Source organism: Uranotaenia lowii, chromosome 1 (assembly GCF_029784155.1).
Source record: "Uranotaenia lowii strain MFRU-FL chromosome 1, ASM2978415v1, whole genome shotgun sequence".
NCBI lineage: Eukaryota > Metazoa > Arthropoda > Insecta > Diptera > Culicidae > Uranotaenia > Uranotaenia lowii.
The window spans coordinates 124485912-124493422 of NC_073691.1; the positions used below are offsets into that span (position 1 = coordinate 124485912).

The 7511-nt window shown below is 32.1% G+C and overlaps 2 long non-coding RNA genes across 2 annotated transcripts; both read right to left on the bottom strand.

Moving 5' to 3' along the window:
• Positions 1-2786: 2786 nt before the first annotated feature.
• LOC129753619 (uncharacterized) lies at positions 2787-3120 on the bottom strand. The gene is made up of 3 exons (XR_008738951.1): positions 3047-3120; positions 2922-2992; positions 2787-2852 (listed from the first exon to the last, which is right to left on the bottom strand). It is a non-coding gene; the product is annotated as an uncharacterized LOC129753619 (long non-coding RNA).
• Positions 3121-4210: 1090 nt separating this feature from the next.
• LOC129748695 (uncharacterized) lies at positions 4211-4937 on the bottom strand. The gene is made up of 3 exons (XR_008737791.1): positions 4834-4937; positions 4545-4713; positions 4211-4365 (listed from the first exon to the last, which is right to left on the bottom strand). It is a non-coding gene; the product is annotated as an uncharacterized LOC129748695 (long non-coding RNA).
• Between the last annotated feature and the right edge of the window lie 2574 nt (positions 4938-7511).

Sequence of the window (7511 nt, forward strand, 5' to 3'; positions counted from 1 at the left end):
TTTATCATTTTTTGCCATTCGCGACTTTATACAAAGGATTGGCGGGTAGTGATTGAAAAGTTTATCCGGTTCTACGGATCCTAAAATTATTGAATTTGAAATTATTTGTTTAAAATGCGATATACCATCATACAACACTTTTCAACTTCAATGGCTTCTAAAAACTTATGTCCACAGATATTCATACCACTTGTACCTACATTTAAATTTTTTAGGTTGAAGGATTGGAATATCAAATTGACGTAGTCAGAAAAAAATATTGGGTTCAACAGGTTTTTATTAAATTTTACAAATAATGCGATTTTTACCATACTAAGAAGGGAAGGAGCAACAAATTTTATTTGTAATGAAAATCAAATAAAAACGTTTGATTAGTAATAGGTTTTGATGTATTTGTGATGTCATAAGGCATAAAGCACCAATCGCAGTTATTTTTAGTTTAGTTCGAATTGAATTTTACGTTCTGCTGTCAAAAATGTTTTCAAAGAAAAAGCATACGAATGCTGCATACATTTAGGGCTTAAAAAACTACAAATAATTCTACTAGCTGAAATAGTAAAAATCAATGTTTGGATCGATGAAATTTTGAAATTTACAAACGTGTGATGCTAAACAATCAGGGCCTGTCGGAGGAACCGGCTCATGGGAGAGGGGAGGGGGTTGATGACTATATTTTTTTCTATAACATTTTCGCTTGAACAATGCATACATAAAGAAAAGTAAAAAATGAAGGTTCTATATAATTATTCATTATTCATTCATGAGTCATTTAACATTACTAGTAACATATTTATTTCGAATTCCAACTTTCGAAAACAAGTCCTAGAAGAAGCCAATTTTTTTTTTCAAAAAGTTTAAAAAATATAAAGATTATGGATTATGGATCTTATGGATTTGAAGATTTCATTTTAAGGAATAACCTCTTATATTTTCTTAAGTAAGAAAATAGTGTGCTAGTTCTTTTGAATCACACAAGCATGATCATTTCATGCATAAGTTAAAACATTCTAAATTGAAGAATACATGTAAGAGATGAGCTTTGCGATTCAAATCAAAAAATCTGATTCTTGTAAACTCGATTAAAATTAAAGATTTTAGTTTGAAACGTTGTTTAAAAAGAATCTGCAATATAAATGATGTTAAACAAAAAACCAGTAGGAAATAGTCTCAGTTGAATTTTAAAATAGAATTAAAATTTTATTTTATATTTGTGATTTTTTCTGGTTTGTGTTTCAAATTTGCTCTGTGTTGGAAAACTGGCCACCGTGTCAGTACGCGGTTGTTCAAAAGTCGATAACAGTGAAAACAAAACGTCATCGTTGCCGCCAAAAGGGATCGCACGAGGAAAGTGTTCACTTCTGTTAGCACAAAATGGCTTGCGTACGAGTTGCGTACTGCGTAGAAGCAGAAAGTTTGTATTTGTTCTGAAAACTAAATGTTTGAAGTGTTCCGTTTTGCTAAATATTGTTGATTTTTGGAATCAGTAACGTAGGATCATGTAGGTATACCTACATTGTCCACAAGACTCTTTGCTTTCGATAGGATGTTGAACTGAGTTGTATTAGGGCCGGAATAGCTAGGATCACTGATTTGTAAGTTCTAACCTATAAAACCATTTTGAACCATGTTTGTAACAACTTATCATTTATTCCGTAGAATTGACGCACTACACAACAATAAATATAGTCCGCTATCAGTACCAGTGCATCGCTTTTTCATTTGCCGCCCTATCACAACACTCTGATTGAATATAAAATTTTTGTTTCGAATCCAGAATCAAAATTAAGAAAATGCGATCGCCTTCAATTTAAATTTTCAATAAAATTCTCACATTCATATTTTAGTACTGCAATTTGAACCTGAGTTCGAAATCTGAATTTAGAATTTGAAAACGATATTTGAATCGAATTAGATATTAGTTCTAGATAATAATTCTAACCAATTATGAGCCACAAAGCGAAATTTAGATCAGATTTCACAACCTGAAATCTCATATTTGAATTCTTGATTGTTAGTTTCCAATATGAATTCTATCTTCAGTTATTTATTCGAAATTCAACTTGTTAATCTGAAGGAAAATTGCGAATGATGAGACTGTTTCAGATTTTTCAATTCTGGATCACCATGAAACTTTCTCTAGATCCAATTCTGCATAAGAATCGATACTTCAAAGGTGAATCTTTGATTAGTATTTAAAACCAGACTGGTATCTGAGTTATAAAAATGTTTATTTTAAAAAAATTGTTGATTGTCCGAAAATTATTTTTACACCAGATGAACCAGCTGAAAGTTGAAAATCTCTTTATAATAAGAAAATTCACAAAAAATATATATTTTTACACCAACAGTGTTGGTATACGATAATAAGAGCAATATCAAGTTTGTTGCTGACATCATTAAATAAAAATAAATAAATTAAATAAAAAAAATTTAAAATGTGTACATCGATTGCTTGATTTTATAATCTTCTGTAAGAATCAAAATTTTTATAAAACTATCTCACGATCTGAGAAACTGTGCTATCATTAAATGATAACTTTATTACTTTATATTAACCCTTTAATGCATGACTTTTTGCCTTTCTAACAGAATGGTTTGTGTTCTCGGTACGATGACAAGACAGTAGATTCCGTTAATTTGAACGTTTTTATTGATGATCGTTAAATTATACCTGCAACCGATATCGTACTATTACAAAATTATGTTTCATGTGCTATTATAAAAATATTGCAATGTTTGCATCCAGCATTATTTGTTGTGTTTACATTCTGTAGTTTGTGTTGTACTTACGTTTAGTGCCTACTTTACGTGGATAGTCTTGTTGTCGTCCTGAACGTTATTTGTTGTGTAAACTGTGATTTTTAAAAACCATTTTTTAATTGAATTACGTAAACACTAATTTTGTAAGTTTTGTATGTTACCTGATCGGTGCCTTGTTTTGTACAACACGTATATCTTTTCTGATAATAGCCGAACAATCTGTGATAGCAAACTGTGATAACTAGGTTAGATTTACAATTTTAAATCATACAAATTTCTTGTTTACCTTTTGTAACTAATAACACTAATAGCCGAACAATCTGTGATAGCAAACTTCGAACAAATTGTATAATAGTGACTGTAAGATATAAGAATTAGTTATATAAATATAGACTTTTAGAGTGAAATAAACCTGTTAATCACCTTATGGATTCGAACGCTTTTTCTTACTATTTTTATACTATACTACCGGAAGGCTCACCTTGACAGCTCATACCAACCATTGGAGTCGTATCTCGGTGGGGTTCTTTTGGTAGCGGAGGTGCGTTCGTACAAGACGGAACAGTTCGGTTATCGGTCGATTGGGGAGATCATTGATCATGGGTCTAAGACATATGTATCTCTATAGGTAGGGGAGAGTGGGGATACTTGATCCCCTTTTCTTATTTTCACCATATCTTTTTGGAAAAATTTAGCAACTCGGCGTCTTTGACATTTTCTGACAGCTTGTAACTTCAAGTTTCTATGCTCCAAAAATTAGAACGATACTTGAACCTGTTGATGAACTAGAAGCATTTTCGTGGGAGTAAAAAAATTGCGATTTTTCTGAAGTTAGGGGAGACTTGATCCCCTATTGAAACAGACTTGATCTTTTATTCAGGAAGCCCTAATCCTTGTATAAAAATTAAACAAAACCCTAAGATAGAATGTTAATTGACTATTTTGGTCATGTTTGTTCTCATTTGACAATTTATAGCAGACATAAGAAGAAAATTCTATAACTTTGTCTCAACGCTAATACATCACGGAGAAAAAAGTGTAGTATTTCCAACAATATTCCACTTATATTCAATCATATTTCTGATTAATTCTCGGCTAACTATAAATATGAAATTTTCAACTATCTATACAATAGATTATCTGATTGAATTTCTGCATTTAAAAACACTTATAATGGATAGAACTGTACTTCTATGATTGATTTTTCGCGTTCAACTATAAATTCAATAGAATCAACTACAAACTGCTGATTGATCTTATGCAATCAACTATGATTATAATAGATTTAATTGTAATGGTATAATTAATTCAATTGCAAATATAATAGATTCAATTATATTTCTACGATTGATTGCACGTATTGAAGCTTATTCTATGATTGGAGGGGCTGAATATAATTATATTTATAATTGGATCAAGTTTTCGAAGCATTTAGATTCTACTGAAAATCTTTTTGATGATAGGTGTATTATTTATTTATTTTCATTTAAAAAGTTTATAAATTGAAAAACTGTATCTTATATGGCTGTTCCGTTTCTTCCTATCTCGGCGGAACCACTGAAGTTAGTCTTCATGGTAGATGGTTTCAGTCACATTTATTCGAACCTGCAAAAAAGATAGATAAATTTTACAAATATGAAATTTATGATTTTTTTAACTATAAGTTTTGGCTAAATGTGGTTTACAAGATTCCGAGAGACTTTTGCAATAAAATATTAGATCAAGGCATTCCGTCAAGCCATTTCTGAATCAATTTGAGATGATGAACCAAATAGTTGGCTTACCTTACACTTCCGGCGGCTTCTGTTTTTGATGGTACCAACTGACCTAGGCAGCTGCTGCATCATCGGTCAGCGACTATGGATTGCCACCTGTAGCGAGAACCTGACGTGCCTGGCATGGCGATTGTTAGCTGGCTTCGATTCTCACTTCACGATGAAGAATGAAGTCCACCTGCAAAACGAAAATGGTCTTAATTAATATCTTCCGGATCTTTGGCGTGAATATGTCAGCTTTTGACCATAGTTGATAAACCTGGTCGGCTTAATTTACCACTGAAGCCCCTGAACTTACTTTTATTGCCGCCTATCAAGGAATATTTAATATTCTTTGGCCGCCTATCCAATATGTCTGCCGACTGCTGACACGAAAAAGCGAAATCGAATTTTTCGGGTTTTTTTTTTGTTTTGGTTCTGTTTGCTCCAGTATGAATGGTTCAGTGAAAATGACTATATGCCCAAAGCTAAAACTACGTGCGCCAACTATATGAATGATGAAATCAAAATTCCAATATATTTATACAATCATCATTATTATTGAATATCTAAAACCATTCATACTATTGCAGTAGAATCTATCATATTTACAGTTGAATTAATAATACCATTACAATTGAATCTATTATAATCATAGTTGATTGCGTAAGATCAATTAGCAGTTTGTAGTTGAAACTATTATATTAATAGTTTAATGCCAAAACTCAATCATACAGTTGTAGTTTAATCTATCATATTTATCAATTACACCATTACTATTGAATTCATTAAATTTATAGTTGATTGCGTAAGGTCAATCAGAAGTATGAAGTAGAATCTATTATTTTTAAAGTTGAATGCGAAAAAAATCAACTACACCTTGATGATTAGTAGAACTAGCTGAAATAATTGAAACAACAGTCGTCTTTTTTCTCCGTGATTGCATACTTAAAGGCGCTATTTTTTATAATTAAGAGAAAATTAATTATTTTTTCTCTTTTCTTCAGACAATTGTTTGATAAATATTAGTTTTTGGATAAATATTAGTAATTTCGTAATCAGCAATCATAACGATCAATTCTGAAGAAGAATATGCCGTTTGGAAGGGGGATCAATTGTACCCAACTCTAGGGGAACAATTGTACCCATAATCAACATTTTAGAAAACTTTTTCTGAAAAAAGTTGTGAGTTTTCCATTGCTTTGAAAATATGGCCTTATGAAGTTCATTTTACGCTCGAACGATTGATACATTGGAACAAATATTTTTTCATAATTTTCCCATGTAAGGAACATTTTAAAGTGATGGAAAAAGATCTTCAAGTTACATTTTGTGAAATTTTTCAAACAAAGTTCAATTGCTCAAACAATTATTTTGTTAAAAAAATTTAAACTACAAGCATTGTTATTTTGCTCATTTTGGCACATTTTTCTAGAACATTTGATCTTTGTAAGACATTCCAGTTTCGAGATATAGCTTAGGAATCAAGTATCCCCAGGGATCAAGTATCCTCATTCTCCCCTATAGCTTGACGAGTTCTGTTGATGTCCGTGAATTTGTGTGAGGATTTTTAAAGCTTTAAGTAACGTTTTTGCGAAACTGGGCTGCACAATTAAAATGATTTTAGTCTCAAAAGAATAGATTTTTTTCTACACAACCTTTTGAAAAACGAAAAAAAAAACAAAATAGTTGAAACAATTTCCTTTACCAAATACATATCATACTCATTATGGCATTAAAAAAAAGTAGCTAGTGGCGCCTCGAAGCAGCAGCACCAGCAATCATTTGATTATAATTGAAGGTATCAAAATAAAAAATTAAAATTAATTGTTTCGGGAATCGAATCAAATACCCTCAGAACCCATGTCACAAGCGCTATATAATAAGCCATCAGCACACTTGACAGTGAGCTGTCAAGTGCCGTGGTCTGCTCCGTGGTCTGGGCAGTTTCTCAGTTTGCTGGTGCAAATACGGCAGAAGTGTTATATCTTACCTACACCTCTAGCTTTTCAATGCAGTTATGTCATCTATCTTCTTATTCAATGTTTATCAACTTTGATTTCCTTTTTTTCCGGAAATGGCATAAAACAAGTATAGTAAGGTTGCCAGAATGCCCGGTTTTATCCGGGTTTGCCCGGATATTTAATACAAAATTTGGTGCCTGTGCGTCCCGGCCCGGATTTCATTGAAAAATGTTCGGATTTTACCTGGATTTATTCTCTTTATTTGGCAAATCAAACTAAAAAAAAAGCACATTGTGTTGAAAAAATGTTTTATTTATGCGTCCAAATCGAAATATTCGAACAAGTTTCATAAAAATGGACGGTTTTTTAGAAGCCTAAAACACGATTTGAAATCTGTCGATGAGTTTTAATGAAAATTGTTGAAACTTACGGTTTCCTCCGGCGTCAGCAGATTTCTGCTGCACCGAACCAAAACATTGTTTGTTTTGGGTCCTCTTGCTATGTTCAATCCGCAATCGAGAACAATAGATCAATGATTGCTGATGACAGTTGATGTAATAAACGATACAAATTTTTAAATCATCATATGGTTAGGCGAGAATACTCAAATTGGGTTTGTGGTAACACAACAGTGTCGCCAGATATTCTGGGTAAGAGTATTAAAGTACTCATTGAGAAATGAGTACTTTACCGGTTAGGGAATATGATAAGTGGAGAGTGTGGCAATCATTAATGTGTATTGTGTAGTTATGTAATGACTAGACTGACGAAACATGAATAAAGATAACTCAATTCCACCACTGAAACCTGCGTTTTCCACAAAAATTTTGTTTTCAATTTTTTTCTTGATTTTTGTTAGCAATTTCTGGGTTTTGACATAGTTTGGTCGTCGATTTTAAAATCATATGCTTGGATTTTGCTTTGTTTTTATATAAAACTGCCCGCATTTGTCCGGCCCGGAAACGTACTGAAAAATGCTAAGAATCTACAATCAAGTCCCGTTTACTACGAAACTCGGACAGAGTTAGCTAAG